This window comes from Hylobates moloch, unplaced genomic scaffold, assembly GCF_009828535.3.
Source record: "Hylobates moloch isolate HMO894 unplaced genomic scaffold, HMol_V3 SCAFFOLD_34, whole genome shotgun sequence".
NCBI lineage: Eukaryota > Metazoa > Chordata > Mammalia > Primates > Hylobatidae > Hylobates > Hylobates moloch.
Window position 1 is genome coordinate 1,550,544 of NW_026652309.1, and position 17,526 is coordinate 1,568,069.

Sequence of the window (17,526 nt, forward strand, 5' to 3'; positions counted from 1 at the left end):
GAAAGAAAGAAAGAAAGAAAGAAAGAAAGAAAGAAAGAAAGAAAGAAGAGTCCTGAAATGTATGATTAGAACCAGCAGCAAACGAAAGGGTGGGAGTGGGGAGGGAGAGAGACAGTGTGCACGCAGGATGACTAGAATAAAGTGAATGGGGCAAAAAGTATAAACAACTGGTGAATTTTCACACAGGGTATTTTGGAATTCTTTGTATTTTCCTTAAATCTTATAAGTTTTACACCAAAACAAAAAGTTATCAAAAAAGACAATTTCAGGAACTAAGATTGGGTATTCAATTTAGCACTAAGATTCTTGCCAGTTATAATAAAAAGGGAAAGTCTGTCTTTAAAAATGAAACATTTTTAATAAGCCCTTTTCTTGTTATACAGTCTTCCTATTTAAAAGAAAATTTGATTGCAAAATGCTTTGAGCATACAGAAAGAAATAGAGAATGACATAATGATGCCCATTACCTAGTTCTATCAAACCTTAATACTTTTACCCTATTGGCTTCGAAGTGTTGAGATGTAAATTGTTACAGATAAAATTGAAATTTCCTGTGTACCCCTCCCTCATCTCACTTTTTCCTCAGAAGTAACTCTCATCCTAAATTATATTTAGCATTTCAATGCATGTTTTTAAACCTTCACTATATGTATCTGTGTGCATAGATATGGGTATATATTCATAACAATGTGTAATTTTTATGGTTTTGGATTGGACTTTTAAATAATGGTTCACAGTAAGCATCATCCCATAACTTATTTATTTATTTATTTTTTACTAATCATTGATTTTTCATTTTGGGAGAGTATGTGTGCGTTAACACCTACAGTTCTAGTTCATTCATTTTCATTGCTGTAGAGCATTTCACTATATCAATAGGCAATAATCTATTTATCCATTCTCCTAGTGATGGTCGTTTAGGTTGGTTCCAGTTTTTCATTACCAAAAATGCTATGGTAATAAACATCCATGTATATATGAAAAGTTTCTCTGTAGCAGCAATTTTCAAAGTATGGTTTCCACAGTCCTGTAAGAGAGTCCACAAGGCCAAACTCCTTCATAAGAACACTAAGGCATTGTTTGCCTATTTTGCTGTCTGACATTTGCACTGATGGTGCAAAACAATAACATTGGTGAGTGGAATTGCTGATGCCTCAGCACAAATGAAGGCAGTGGTACCAAACTCCCCATTGTATTCTTCACCACCATGCACTTGCACGTGCACTTGCAGGAAAAACCAAAAAGAAACAAAAAGAAAACTAGTTTCATTTAAGAATGAAATAATTGGTGAATTGACTCAATTACTGAAATCGCTTGAGAACTGATGAAGTAGTAAAAAATATTGTTTTAAATTGCAACACTTGAGTGTACATCTTTTAAATACTCTTTGTGAGTGGATGGGAAGTATGTACAAAGCTCTGCTGCTGCATATCAAGGCAGAAGGTTTAAAGAAAAGTACTTGCGTGATTGCTTCAGTTTCCAGCTGAACAGGCCACTTTTTTAAATTTTATTTTAATGCAACACCATTTTACTTGAAAGAACAACCAACAAACTGTGATGATTCACGCCAGGGTATTTGATACACAATTCCTTGATGATGAACAAAGTGAGCTTTCACTTCAAGAAAATAAATCAATGCACAGTATCTGTTCCCACTGATAAATGTAATCTTTCAAGCAAAAATCAGAACTTTAGAAAACTTGTGTCTGCCAATATGAGCATGAAAGCTTCCTAATAATGAAAGATTTTTATTATAATAGCAATAGTTTTCTTTTAATTTTATAGGCTGAAATATGTCCACATAGGAAATGCCTGCATAACTCAATAGCCAATGGCTTCCTAATGATCAACACATCATGTTCTAAAATCATGCGCAGGTAAAAGAGTCATCCGGCCGGGCGCGGTGGCTCACGCTTGTAATCCCAGCACTTTGTGGGGCCGAGGCGGGCAGATCACGAGGTCAAGAGATCGAGACCACGGTGAAACCCCGTCGCTACTAAAAATACAAACAAATTAGCCGGGCGTGGTGGCGGGCGCCTGTAGTCCCAGCTACTCGGAGAGGCTGAGGCGGGAGAATGGCGTGAACCCGGGAGGCGGAGCTTGCAGTGAGCCGAGAATGCGCCACTGCACTCCAGCCTGGGCGACAGAGCGAGACTCCGTCTCAAAAAAAAAAAAAAAAGAGTCATCCAGAGTGCAAGAGAAACCAGTGGATTTTAATGGAATGGAGTAGGGAAAATTCAGTGATATGGTTTCAGATTCCACCCAGTAAATAACTGTTAAGACATTACAGTGTATTGAGTTTTGGTGTAATATCAAGAAAAATATCCACAATTATCTGTTCCAGGTTATTAAAATATTCCTCCCTTTTCAAATATCTGCGTGAGGCCAGAATTTCTTCATATACTACAACCAAAGAAATTCACAACAGACTGAATACAGAAGCAGAGAGGAGACTTCTGATGTTTTCTTTAAAGCTGGGCATTCAAAATATTTGCAAAAAATATATAGATAGTGGCACTTTTTCCACTAAATGGAATTTTGAAAAATATGGATAGTTTCCAAAATATGTGCTATTTTTATTAACATATAATGGGTTTATTATGGTTACGTCCAATGAATTGAGAAATATGTTTAAAATTTCCCTATTTTAATATCTACCATGGTGTCAGCAAATATAACCCACATAAGCTAAATCTCTAGGACTGATATCTAAATCACCAGGCACAGAGCCTCCACTCTGGTTGCCTCGTCTGCGTCAGAATCTATCATTATTTATCCTTATTCACATTACGATACAAGAGGCTATGGTGGGTGGTGGGTGGGTGATGTTATTGGGTTGTATTGTTAGCGTCAGGGCTAATGATAATATTTGTTTCCTGGCCAGGTTATACTTCTATCTATTTACCTGAAGGAAAAGAATGTTTAAACTCTTTGAGTTCTGAAATCTCAAACTGATTTTTTTAGACAATGAATGCTTCTTGATTAATGTTGGTAGTTTTAAATTAAGGGCCTACCCAGGTGTATAACTTTTAAATGGAGAAAACTGTAGTTCTTGCAAAAGATAGAGAAATTAATTCTGTTTCTGAAACAGGTGTATTTCCAGGTGGCCAAGGTTATTAACAAGGAATATATTGAGGTTTTTTGTTCCCTCTGGGCCTCAGTTTCCCCTTCTGTAAATTGAGGGTATGAGACAAGGTGTCTTTGAGGGCTCTTTCAACACTAAAGCTCTGTAAATTCATTTTATTATGATAACACATAAACGGCACAGTTGACAGTCACGTAAGAGCTGGCTGAAGTGTTCAAAAGAAGTTTGAAAGGGTGGATGTTCATACTTTGCCAGAGATGCCTTAAATTTCACATCGTTGTGTGTGTTTCATTTCTCCTCTCTTTATGCATGTCTTAGAAATTAACTTGAGATCTCTCATCTGGGTGATGCAGGAAGACTGGAAATTGTTATATTTTCTGTAATGATTTTGTAAGTGCTCTTATTATATTTCTCATCCGTGACAAATTTAGGCAGTCTGTCCAAAGAGGAAATCTTTCAAAATATTTGCATAATGCTTTCTATAATGCGGTGGTGTGGGCCTGGGGTGGGGGGGGGTGTTTTTTCTAGATGCTTGTTCCCTCAGCTACCATGTCCACCAAACCACTTTATCAGAGGGGGCCACGCAGACATATGATTGCACGGTCCACCCTGCACATGATTTGACAGATGGCTCTGGACCTGGGGCATGTAACCATTATCATTCAGGCTAGCCTGGCTGGGCAGCCATGGCATCTTTTGGGAGAAAATTCTCTGAATGAATGAAGATGTAATCTGTGACTATACAGGATACTAAAGAGCTAAGAGGTCTATATAGAAATCATTCGTTCCCAAAATGCTTGGAAATATTTCATTTTTAAATGCAAGCTTTTATTTAAGCAGAATTCGGGTCCTAAAAGTCAGCAGAATTTGGATACAGGACTCTGTTCTGCAGGTTTATGTCTTTGTTCCAGATTCAGTGACAAGTAATGACAAGCCATAGGAAAGGAGTCTTTCTCCCCTCTTCAGTCATTTCCAGTCCTGAGAGCCGATGAGTCCTCAGCTTGGGGCTGTGGCAGGCTTGAAAGACCACGGAGGAGAGAGGTTTTAAGAGAATGAAATTGGACAGTGAGGAAAGCCTCTCTTTTTTTATTTTTGGACGATGAGGAAAGCCTCTGAAGCTTTCATTCAAGGAGAATTTGGATCCTAGAAATCACAGAATTTCCTATCCAAGATTCCTCTAGAGAGTCTTTTAATCCGTACCCAATATCTCTCTTCTGGGCTCTAGACCAGGGCAGTCCTAGGAAAATCTCTGTGAAGATGAGAATGTCCCTGCTGTCCTGGCCAGTGTGGTAGCCCCTAACCACATGTGGCTAATTGGGCCCCTAAAATGTGGCTAGTGCTAGTATAGAACTGAATTTTAAATTTTGCTTCATTTTAATTAATTTAAATTGCCACATGTGACTAGAGGCCAATGCAGATAGTATAAAGTATTGGTTAAGCATGTGGATTTATAAGTTTAGAAGACCTGAGTTTAAATCCTGTTCTATGGGCAACATGGCAAAATCCTGTCTCTACAAAATGTATAAAAATTAGCCAGGCATGGTGGCCCGTGCCTGTAGTTCCAGCTACTTGGGAGGCTGAGGTGGAAGGATCGCATGAGTCTGGGAGGCGGAGGTTGCAGTGAGTTGAGATCATACTACTGTACTCCAGCCTGGGCAACAGAGTGAGACCCTGCCAAAAAAAAAAAAAATCCTTATCTACCCCTCACCAGCTATGTGATGTCGGGATGTCGGGCAGGGCAGGTAATTTATGATCTGGAGTCTGCATTTCCTCATCTGTGCACACACATGCACACCCCCACATACGTAAATGTCTAAGTGTTTGTATGTATTTGATCCTCACAACAGCCCAATCATGAAGGTACTATTATTATTCCTTTTTAATATACAACACTCACACACAAAGTGCTCAGGATGGCAAGGGCTACGTAAGCATCTCCTCTTTTTCCTATTCAAGTCTCTAGGTAACATTTCCACTGGCATCTCCCACAAGCAACTCAAATCCTACATGTCCCAGACTGATAGCATAGCTTGTATTCTCACAAACCTGCCCATCTTGGAGGCTCTCTAACCACAAGACACCTACTCATTCCAAAGGTCATCCTTGATGCCTCTGCTTTTCTCATCCCCATGTCCAAGTTCTGTCAAGTTCACTTCCTAAGGCCAGCTCTTCTGTCTCCACCCCAAACAGCTAAAGTTTCCACCACCTCGAGAACCCACAGGATTGGTCTCTCCTGTTCATTCCATCCTTCTGTGGTGGGTTGAATTGTGTCCCTAAAAGCATATATTGAAGACCTAATCCCCAGTACCTGTGAACGGGACCGTATTTGGAAATAGGCTATTTGCAGATGCAATACTTAACTGAATTACAGTTAAGATGAAGTCACACTGGGTTAGAGTGGGCCCTAATCTAGTGAGCAGTGTCTTGATAGGAAAACACAGACACAAAGAGAGGATGCCATGTCATGACAGGGCAGAGACTGGAGTGACATAGCTGCAAGCCAAGAAACAGCTGGGATTACCAGCAACCCACCAGAAGCTGGGGAGAGGCCAGGGAGGGTCTTCCCAGTCTCAGATGGATTTTGGCCCTGCTCACACCTTGGTTTCAGACTTCTGGCCTCTAGAACTGCAAGTGAGTACATTTCTCCTATTTTAAGCCAGTGTACCAGTTTGTGGTTCATTGTTTCAGCAGTCTGAGGACACTAATATGTGTTGCTAACACATTCTCTGCACAGAGGCTTGAGTGATCTTTTTTTTTATAGTATTATTTCTGAATATATTCTTTTTTTTTCTTTTTTTTTTATTATACTTTAGGTTTTAGGGTACATGTACACAATGTGCAGGTTTGTTACATATGTATCCATGTGCCATGTTGATTTCCTGCACCCATTAACTCGTCAATTAGCATTAGGTATATCTCCTGATGCTGTCCCTCCCCCCTCCCCCCACCCCACAACAGTCCCTGGTGTGTGATGTTCCCCTTCCTGTGTCCATGAGTTCTCATTGTTCAATTCCCACCTATGAGTGAGAACATGCGGTGTTTGGTTTTTTGTCCTTGCGATAGTTTACTGAGAATGATGGTTTCCAGTTTCATCCATGTCCCTATAAAGGACACGAACTCATCATTTTTTATGGCTGCATAGTATTCCATGGTGTATATGTGCCACATTTTCTTAATCCAGTCTATTGTTGTTGGACATTTGGGCTGGTTCCAAGTCTTTGCTATTGTGAATAGTGCCGCAATAAACATACGTGTGCATGTGTCTTTATGGCAGCATGATTTATAGTCCTTTGGGTATATACCCGGTAATGGGATGGCTGGGTCAAATGGTATTTCTAGTTCTAGATCCCTGAGGAATCGCCACACTGACTTCCACAATGGTTGAACTAGTTTACAGTCCCACCAACAGTGTAAAAGTGTTCCTATTTCTCCACATCCTCTCCAGCACCTGTTGTTTCCTGATAAACCTAGGTAATACCATTCAGGACATAGGCGTGGGCAAGTACTTCATGTCTAAAACACCAAAAGTAATGGCAACAAAAGCCAAACTTGACAAATGGGATGTAATTAAACTAAAGAGCTTCTGCACAGCAAAAGAAACTACCATCAGAGTGAACAGGCAACCTACAGAATGGGAGAAAATTTTTGCAACCTACTCATCTGACAAAGGGCTAATATCCAGAATCTACAATGAACTCAAACAAATTTACAAGAAAAAAACAAACAACCCCATCAAAAAGTGGGCAAAGGACATGAACAGACACTTCTCAAAAGAAGACATTTATGAAGCCAAAAAACACATGAAGAAATGCTCATCATCCCCGTGGGTTTGCTCAAATTGCCTTGGATCCAGACAACTGAGATTTCCTCAATCTCATGTAAAGTGTGAACAGAAGTATCAAACTTGGCAGGGTGCAGTGTCTCACGCCTGTCATCCTAACACTTTGGGAGGCTGAGGCAGGCAGATCACTTGAGGTCAGGAGTTTGAGACCAGCCTGGCCAACACGGTGAAACCTTGTCTCTAATAAAAATACAAAAACTAGCCGGGCATGGTGGCGTGCACCTGTAGTCCCAGCTACTCGGGAGGCTGAGCCAAGAGGTTGCTTGAACCCAGTAGGAGGAGGTTGCAGTGCACTGAGATGTCACCACACACTGTAGCCTGGATGATGAGACCCTGTCTCAAAAAAAAAAAAATTGTGTGTGTTGGCTGGGTGAGGTGGCTCATGCCTATAATCCCAGCACTTTGGAAGGCCAAGGCAAATGAATCACTTGAGCTTAGGAGTTTGAGACCAGACTGGGCAACATGGTGAAAATCCATCTCTATAAAAAATACAGAAATTAGCCAGGCATGGTGGTGAGTGACTGTAGTCCCAGCTACTTGTGAGGCTGAGGTGGAAGGATCACCGAGACTGGGAGGTTAAGGCTGCAATGATCCTTGATCATGTCACTGTACTCCAGCCTGGATGATGAAGCCAGACCCTGTCTCAACAAAAGGAGAAACAAACAAAGAAAGAAAACTCATGTGTGTTGATGTAATCTCACTAAAAATAGTGTGAGCTATATAAATTAGTTTTAAACAAGTCCCTTAGCCTGCTCCCACTGTTGCCCCAAACAGACTGGGACCCTTAACTTCCCTTTATATAAATCCAGAGCCCCTGCTGCCTAAGCCATTCTCAAGACAGCCAGCCCTGGGTCCCAGCAGGTCACACTCAGTCCCTCTCCCCTCCCTTAGCCTAGAAGGGGCAGGGCCAGCTTGCGCTTTGCTTTCAGTTCCCTGCACCTGAGCACTAGGCTCCAGGCTCAGCTTACCTGCAGCAGCCACAGCAGCAGCACTAGAAGCAGCAGCAGAGAGGGGTGCCTCCCGGATCTCATGACCATATGGGAATACCCAAGACAGACCCAGAACGTGCAGCTGCTAACCAGGCCTCCAAGCTAGTGGTCTCACCGGAGCCACACACTTCCTTCTCAGCCAGCAGCTTCTTCTCTAATGGTTTTCAGGTCACTTTTGCCCAGACGCTTTCATCCCAACTTGCTCCTCCCTTTTCAGCTTTTCTTGCATTTATCAGAGTGGGGTGGGCTGACTTGTAAGCTTGAACATACGTTTGCCACAAGTAGAGTTCCTAGGAAGGGTGGGGTAGAAACTAAAGCCACCATGGTCCTGCACGTACACAAAAGACTGGCTGGGGTCTGACCTCAGGAACAACAGCTCAGCCAGAGGAAGTAAAACCAGCACCTATCGGAAAGTAGAATTACTTGTTTCTTTGTTTCTTTGTTTGTTCTAGTTTCCAAATAGAAGGCCCAATCATCTCTTTCTATAGCAGGATATGTTAGTGACTATTTTCTATAAACTTATCCTCTTGAAACAAATGAAAAAAACTAGAAAATGACTAGAATGATAACTTTATTAAAGGGGAAGGGATGGGGAAGAATGAAAGAAAAGAAAAAACAACTTTTACTTTCCAAAGCACTAAAAATCGTTATTCCAACAATATCCCGGGACTCTGGGGTTTGCAAATTATTTCTACTAAAACCTCTTTTAAGCTTAGACTAATCTGCCTTTTTGAGTTTGGGAATTAAAGTGGGAGGGAGGAGAGATGGGAAAGAGCCTCCCTGTGGACTGGGATTTCTGTGGCAACCTGGGAATCTTTGCATTAGAATTCTGAAAAAGAAAATTTGAGATTATATTATACCAATACTTAAGGTTGCAGTTAGCAAGTTTTAAAACACAATCTGTGATACATTAACCCTGATTACCTTAACATGACCTTTTTATCACATTACCTTGTTTAAAGTAGTAAACAGATAAAATAAAAGGTAAACTTTCTTTGCTCATTCTAGATATTGGCTTAGGCAAGGATTTCATGACCAAGAACCAAAAAGCAAATGCAATAAAAACAAAGATAAATAGCTGGGACCTAATTAAACTAAAGAGCTTTTGCACTGCAAAAGTCAGCAGAGTCAACAGACAACCCACACAGTGGGAGAAAATCTTCACGATCTATACATCTGACAAAGGATTAATATCTAGAATCTACAATGAACTCCAACAAATCAGTAAGAAAAAAACAATCCCATCAAAAAGTGGGCTAAGGACACGAATAGACAATTCTCAAAAGAAGATACACAAATGGCCAACAAACATATGAAAAATGCTCAGCATCGCTAATGATCAGCGAAATGCAAATCAAAACCACAAGGCAGTACCACCCCACTCCTGCAAGAATGGCCAGAATCAAAAAATCAAAAAACAGTAGATGTGGGTGTGGATGTGACAATCAGGGAACACGTCTACGCTGCTGGTGGGAATATAAAATAGTGCAGCTGCTATGGAAAACAGTGTGGAGATTCCTTAAAGAACTAAAAGTAGAACTACCATTTGATCCAGCAGTCCCACTACTGGGTATCTTCCCAGAGGAAAAGAAGTCCTTATTAGAAAAAGATACTTGCACATGCATGTTTATAGCAGCAAAATTCACAATTGCAAAATAGTGGAACCAACCCAAATGCCCATCAATCAACTAGTGGATAAAGAAAATTTGTATATATATATATACACATATGTGTGTGTATATATATATGTGTCTATATACATATATATGTGTGTATATATATGTGTCTATATACATGTGTGTATATACGTATACACACACGACACACACGCGTGTGTGTATATACATATACACATATGTGTGTATACGTGTATACACATATGTATATATACATATATGTGTGTATATACATATACACACATATACGTGTATGTATATATATACATACACATATATACATATGTATATACACATATATATATATGATGGAATGCTACTCAGCCATAAAAAGGAATGAATTAACTGCATTTGCAGTGACCTGGATGAGATTGGAGACTATTATTCTAAATGAAGTAACTCAGGAATGGAAAATCAAACATCGTATATTCTCGCTGATTTGTGGGAGCTAAGCTATGAGGACACAAAGGCATAAGAATGATACAATGGACTTTGGGGACTTGGGGGGAAGAGTGGGAAGAGGGTGAGGGATAAAAGACTACAAATATGGTGCAGTGTATACTGCTCGGGTGATGGGTGCACCAGGATCTCACAAATCACCACTAAAGAACTTACTCATGTAACCAAATGCCACCTGTACCCCAATAACTTATGGAAAAATAAAATTAAAAAAAAGTAAAAATAAAATAAAAAATAAAAAAGAACACATCAAAAATAAAATATAAAATATAAATCTCCCAATTAAAAAAAAAACTTTCTTTGCTTAACTGAACATTCATAGCTCTGAGATGCTGCTGAATATTTTAATTTGAATAGTTTATTTTCATTGAAATTAATAGCTTATTATTGAAAAGAGTAATAAATAAAACTTTAAAGTCTATAGATATTTCCCGTGCATAAAGAGAAACCGAATACCTTGTGCCTATTTTCAAAGTGGATATTTCTATGATAGCCTATTTTAAAAAACTGATTACGTTAGAATCACTAATTTAGAATATATAAGTCAGGTGAGCTAAACCATGTTAAATATTTGTGAAAAAACCACATCAGTTGAGCACTCCCTGCTACTAGAATAGCGCTGGGGACTAAAATATTCTTGCTAGAAAGGCGTTAGCCTCACAAAGGTCTAGTCTGGGAGGGGCCGGGGGGACGACAGTGAAGGATTCCACTTTCACATTCGTTTTAAGTTTAAAAAAAATTGGTATTTTCAAATTAGCTGGGCGTGGTGGCACACACCTGTAATCCCAACTACTCGGGAGGCTGAGGCAGGGGAATCCCTTGAACCCAAGAGGCGGAGGTTGCAGTGAGCTGAGATCGCATGATTGCACTCCAGCCTTAGGCAACAAGAGTGAAACTCCATCTCAAAACAAAAAACAAAAAACACTATAGGAATTGGTATTTTAATATATTAGAAACAATCAAGTTTTCAACATTCTCAAGCATTTAAAATAACTGAGCAGAATGCCAGTTCCCCACGCGGCAACCCTACTTAGGTAGGCCATGGGGCCTGAACTCAGCTGGTGATTCTGGGCATCACCTGCAGCACATCTTGGGTGAGCCTGAGCTAGAAGATGTCCCCGCTCCCTTTCTATTCTGAGCATGTGATCATAGTGACAATAGTCTAGCACTCCTTTCTGTGTCCTTGGAAGTACAATAATACTTTATAGCCACATGGTGGCAGCTCCCAGCTCCCTGTAAGCTGACAAGTGAAGAAATGAGATTGCTCATGAGATAAAAGTTACTTGATTGCAAGGGAGGTATAAGCTACAATTACCTACCCAGGGTCAACCTTCTCATGTTTTTGAGGGGTGCCCCCAGTCACCTCCAGTTCTCCCTGTTCTTTTTTTAATAATGATGATTACATCATGAGGCATCCCCACCCGGCTTGTATTTCTGTGTGGATAGTGGTCTGGCTGGCCAGGCCTCATGCCCAGCTGAAAGGAGGGGAACTTAGGTGGACAGTGAGACTGAGGGAAGATAACAAATGCACCTGACTCTGTCTACATTTGGCATTTTCCATATGGATCAAGTAAACACCAGAGAAGTAAAGCGCTGGGCTCGAGCCTTCTTTCCTGGCTGGGGAGGCGAGAAGGCTGGCATTCGATGCCTGCTCTGCAGAGGTGAGCCGGCCACAGTGAAAGGCTGGGAGAGTGGCCTGTTACAGAGGACAGGCCTTAGGCTTTCCCCTTAGTCTCTCTTTCTGTCACCAATGCTAGGGGAGGCAGAGCCTGGAGGAGGGAGGGAGCAGAGGTGTCCCAACGGCAAAGCACCACCATGCCTTAGGATCTCGGTGCTGGGTTGGAAGGTGGGGAGGGGCTGCCCAAGCCTCCCCTGCCCACACACCCACCTGGGAGTCCAGCCCACTCAGGGCGGATGGAAGAGATTAGATTTCCATCAAGGCTGACATCGAAGTTTTAAGCCGGGCTGGTTTTACTGACTGACGTGACTGGGTAATGATGAACCCCAGTTGTAACTGAGGGATTGAAATGGTTTGGGTGAAGGCTCGGATTAAGGAAGAATAAAATGGCTCATGCTTATATGTCCCCTGAGTCAAGGCCTTTCTATACTCACTAACACAAAAATAATTTTCCAGCCAATACTCCTGAATTCAATTCCCGTTTTTAAATAGTCACAAGAAAAGTTTAATTTCTAAGAACACTCTTGAGAAGGGTTTTTAAAATAATCAGGGAAGAGTTCTGCTTCCAGTAGTGGTGAAGTAGGTTCAACTCTGCCATAGACATAGCAGCTATTAACAAAATATAAAACAGGGCTGGGCGCAGTGGCTCACGTCTATAATCCCAGCACTTTGGGAGGCTGAGGCAGGTGGATCACCTGAGGTCAGGAGTTTGGGACCAGCCTGGCCAACATGGTGAACCCCTGTCTCTACTAAAAATACAAAAAAATTAGCCAGGTGTGGTGACACATGGCCAGCTACTTGGGAGGCTGAGGAAGGAGAATTGCTTGGAGGTGGAGGTTGCAGTGAGCCGAGATCAAGCCATTGCACGCCATCCTGGGCAACAAGAGCGAAACTCTATCTCAAAAAATACATATATATACACATATATATATATACACACATATATACACGTGTATTTTATATATATACACATATGTATATATATATATATATATATATATATATACACGTGTATATATATATATAAAATATAAAACAGCTACCCAGAGTGGAGGCCCTGGAGGGTGAGCATGGCAGGCAGAAGCTGGAAGGATTCTGATGCCTGGAATAGGCCATAGCTGGGACTGCTAGGTGGCTAGAGGGATGGACGGAGTAGACAGAGCCAGGTGGCAACCGTCTGATTGTGAGAGTAAGCACGCGGTTATTCACTGTGAAGCTCTCTCCACTGTCGTATATGTTTGAATTTTTTTTTTTTTTTTTGAGACAGAATCTCACTCTGTCACCCAGGCTGGAGTGCAATGGCGTAATCTCGGCTCACTGCAACCTTTGCCTTCCGGGTTCAAGCGATTCTCCTGCCTCAGCCTCCTGAGTAGCTGGGATTACAGGCATGTGCCATCATGCCCAGTTAATTTTTGTATTTTTGGTAGAGACGGGGTTTCATCATATTGGCCAGGCTGGTCTCAAACTCCTGACCTCAGGTGATCCACCTGTCTCGGCCTCCCAAAGTGCTAGGATTACAAGTGTAAGCCACCGTGCCTGGCCTGAAAAAATTTACAATGCAATATTGGGAGAAAACCAGAAAGGTGAATTTGACTCCATCAAGGAAAACTCCATCAGCACTTTACTTCTCTGGTGTCTACTTGATCCATATGGGAAATGCCAAATGCAGGTAGAGTCGGGTGTGTTTGTCATCTTCCCGCAGTCCTGCTGTCCACCTCGGTTCTCTTCCTTTCAGCTGGGCATGGGGCCTGACCAGCCAGACCACTGTCCAAGCAGAAGCCCAAGCCGGGCGGGGATGCCCTCATGATGCATTCATCATTATCGAGTGTAGAAAACTACACTTATTATTGTGTAGTTTTACCCGATACCTGGTAGTGTATCTCTAGGTGTACCCCAATATCTTGTTACATATATTAAGAGCTGAAGTTCATTAGACTTCATATTAGAATAAAATAATCCATCATTTGTGTTTCTGGATTTTTTTTTTTCAAGGACTAAGAATTTTGTTTTTCAATTCTGATCACTTTACTAATCACATGGGTTGATTTGAGCGTGCATACTGAAACTTAGGTTTTAGTATGTTGTCAGCCGCTAAGAGCTGGCCAGAAAATTACCTTGGAGAGATTTTAATTTCTTGCCCCTATTTTTTCAACTAATATGTAGTTGCAGATACGCAATTAGAAAACCAAACAAACACTCTGCCAGATATAACATATTGAAGGCGTTTTCACTTTTTGCAAGTATATTCCAATGCTAATCATACTAGTGGTATGAATCACCATGCTCTTTCTTCCATCATTTATGTTTGTAAATCAAGCTTGTTCAACCTGTGGCCCAGGACAGCTTTGAAAGTGGCCCAACACAAATTCATAAAATTTCTTAAAACGTTATAAATTTTTTTGCATTTTTTTTTAGCTCAACAGCTATTGTTAGTGTTAGTGTACTTTATGTGTGGCCCAAGACAATTATTCTTCCAGTATGGCCCAGGGAAGCCAAAAGAATGGACACCCCGACATAAATTGTTTATGCTTCTTTAGGAAAGGAGAAAATGAAGGAAAGGAGAGGAAGATTTAAACAGCTGTTTTTATCTTCCTGCACCAAAAACTGTTCTGTTAAGGTGAACATATATACTTTAAAAAATCAGAACATCTTCAATTAAACTCGTTAAGCTATTTCAATATTACATAAATTCTACAAATAAAAAGCATTTCATTCCAGCATTTAGAAAACTGAAAACACCACGTGAGAAAAGCAAAGCCTTCCTTTTCTTTCTCCTTGCTTTATTTAGGCAGAGTATCTCAACAGATAGGTTTAGAGGAAAAGCTTGCTGACAGTTGGTGAACACTCTTCTAATCCTGGACAAAATGACCAAGTGAGTGAAAGGAAAGGGACAAGGGAAGGTAGAGTGAGTGTTCCACACCTGGATTTTGAAAATCTAAGAGTCTGAATGTAAAGAAAATGGGATGAGGTGGTTAGGTGACCTAAGAAACCCAAACGCTTATATTTTAAGTCTTTGATCCATCCTGAGTTGGTTTTTGTATAAGGTGACAGATAGGGATCCAGTTTCGTTCCTCTACATGTGGCTTGCCAGTTTCCTGAAACAATAAAAATTCTAGAAGACAATATTGGAAAAATTCTTCTAGACGTTGGCCCAGGCAAAGAAGTCATGACTAAGACCCAAAAAGCAAATGCAACAAAAATAAAAATAAATAAATGGAACCTAATTGAACTAAAAAGCTTCCGCACAGCAAAAGAAATAATCAGCAGAGTAAACAGACAACCTCAGAATGGGAGGAAATATTTGCAAACTACACATCTGACAAAAGGAATAGTATGTAGAATCTACAAGTAACACAAACAAATCAGCAAGAAAAAACAGTAATCTCATTAAGAAGTAGGCAAAGGACATGAGTAGACAGTTCTCAAAAGAAGATACACAAATGGCCAACAAAAATGTGAAAAAAGTGCTGAACATCACCAATCATCAGGGAAATGCAATTAAAACCACAGTGAGACACCATCTTACTTCTGTAAAACTGACCATTATTAAAAACTCAAGAAACAATAGATATTGACATGGATGTGGGGAAAAAAGAATGCTTGTACACTGCGGATGGGAATGTAAATGAGTACAACCTCTATGGAAAACATCTGGACATTCCTTAAGGAGCTAAAAGTAGATCTATCATTTGATCCAGCAATCCCAGGGTATCTACCCTGATACAGTTTGGCTGTGCCCTCACCCAAATCTCATCTTGAATTATAGTCCCCATAATCCCCACATGTCACGGGAGGGATCTCTTGGGAGGTGATTAGATTATGGGGGTGGTTTGCATGCTGTTCTCCTGATAGTGAGTGAGTTCTCATGAGATCTGATGGTTTTATAAGGAGCTTCCCCCTTCACTCAGCTCTCATTCTCCCTCCTGCCGCCCTGTGAAGAGGTGCCTTCCGCCATGATTGTAAGGTTCCTGAGGCCTCCTCGGTCATGTGGAACTGTGAGTCAGTTAAACATCTTTTCTTTATAAATTACCCAGGCTTGGGTATTTTTTCATAGCAGCATGAGAACAGCCTAACACATACCCAAAGGAAAAAGAAGTCATTATATGAAAAATACACTTGCACACGTATATTTATAGCAGCAAAATTCACAACTGTAAAGATATGGAACCAACCTAAGTGCCCATCAACTGAGTGCATAAAGAAAATGTGATATATATGTACACACACTCACACACACACATATATATAGTATACCGTGGAATACTACTCAGCCATTAAAGGGAGCTAAACAATGTCTTTTGCAACACCTTGGATGGAGCTGGAGGTCATTATTATTATTTTCTTTTTTTTTTTGAGACAGAGTCTTGCTCTGTCACCCAGGCTGGAGTGCAGTGGCATGATCTCGGCTCACAGCAGCCTCTGCATCCCGGGTTCCAGGATTCTCCTGCCTCAGTCTCCTGGGTAGCTGGGATTACAGGCGCATGCTACCACGCCTGTAAATTTTGCACTTTTAGTAGAGACAGGGTTTCGCCTTGTTGGCCAGGCTTGTCTCGAACTCCTGACCTCATTATTCTAACTGAAGTAACATAGGAGTGGTAAACCCAAATCTTTATGTTTTCACTTAGAAGTGCGAGCTAAGCTATGAATGCGCAAGGGCATATAGAGTGACATACGGACTTTAGAGACTCAGAAGGGGAAAGTTGGGAGGGAGGCTAGCGATAAAAAACTGTGCAGAGGCGGGCGGATCACGAGGTCAGGAGATCGAGACCACGGTGAAACCCCGTCTCTACTAAAAATACAAAAAATTAGCCGGGCGTGGTGGCGGGCGCCTGTAGTCCCAGCTACCCGGAGAGGCTGAGGCAGGAGAATGGCGTGAACCCGGGAGGCGGAGCTTGCAGTGAGCCGAGATTGCGCCACTGCACTCCAGCCTGGGTGACAGAGCGAGACTCCGTCTCAAAAAAAAAAAAAAAAAAAAACCCCAAAAAAAACTGTGCATTAGGTACAATGTACACTACTGAGGTGACAGGTGCACTAAAATCTCAGAATTCATCTCTATGTAATTTATCCACGTAGCAAAAAACCACTTGTACCCCAAAAGCTATTGAAATAAAAAAAGAAAAAAGAAACTTCAACTCCTTAGCATTCACCTGTGGAGCAGATTTTATCAGAGGCCGTAAATCACTCATTTAGGCAACCTCTTAGGTAAACAGCCAGCCCAGTGCCTTTGAACTATGGAGAAAATAGGGCTAGATAAGCAAATGGCTTGCCTGAGGGGAGAGAGGGCCTGCCAGCTACTCACATACCATAAAGGCAGTCACTCAAACTTGCAGACTTAAGTACCAGGAAAGCAAGTTTCTCAAACTTTAATGTGCCAAGGATTTTGTTAAAATGCAGACTTGGACTCAGTAGGTCTAGGGAGGAGCTTGCAATTTGAGTAGCAAGGCATGAAATTGTCCTCGCTTAATGTAATCTAAGGTTAAATATGTGTTATTTGTTTGCTTTAAAATCTCATTTAAGCTAGGGCAATTATGACTATCCCATTTTTAATTCCATATATATTTTCCAGTATTATTACAGTAATTCCTTATATATTAAATTGCTGAAGACAAAAATATTCAAATTGTATTTTATGAAACAGGGATCTCTGTGAAGATTTTTATAAATTGGTGATTTATGTTACTTCATTGAGCACAATTCTATGCTGGATACAGTGTTTTATGGTGTGGGAATGTTCAATGAATCAAAGAGAATCCTCCACAGCACCTAACTGCATATAATAGACCACTGTATTCTCTGAT

The 17,526-nt window shown here is 40.9% G+C and overlaps 1 protein-coding gene across 1 annotated transcript in view; it reads right to left on the reverse strand.

Annotated features, from left to right (window-relative positions):
• Nucleotides 1-17,526, reverse strand: part of LOC116463378 (cadherin-like protein 26) — a 66,018-nt gene that overhangs the window by 44,125 nt on the left and 4,367 nt on the right.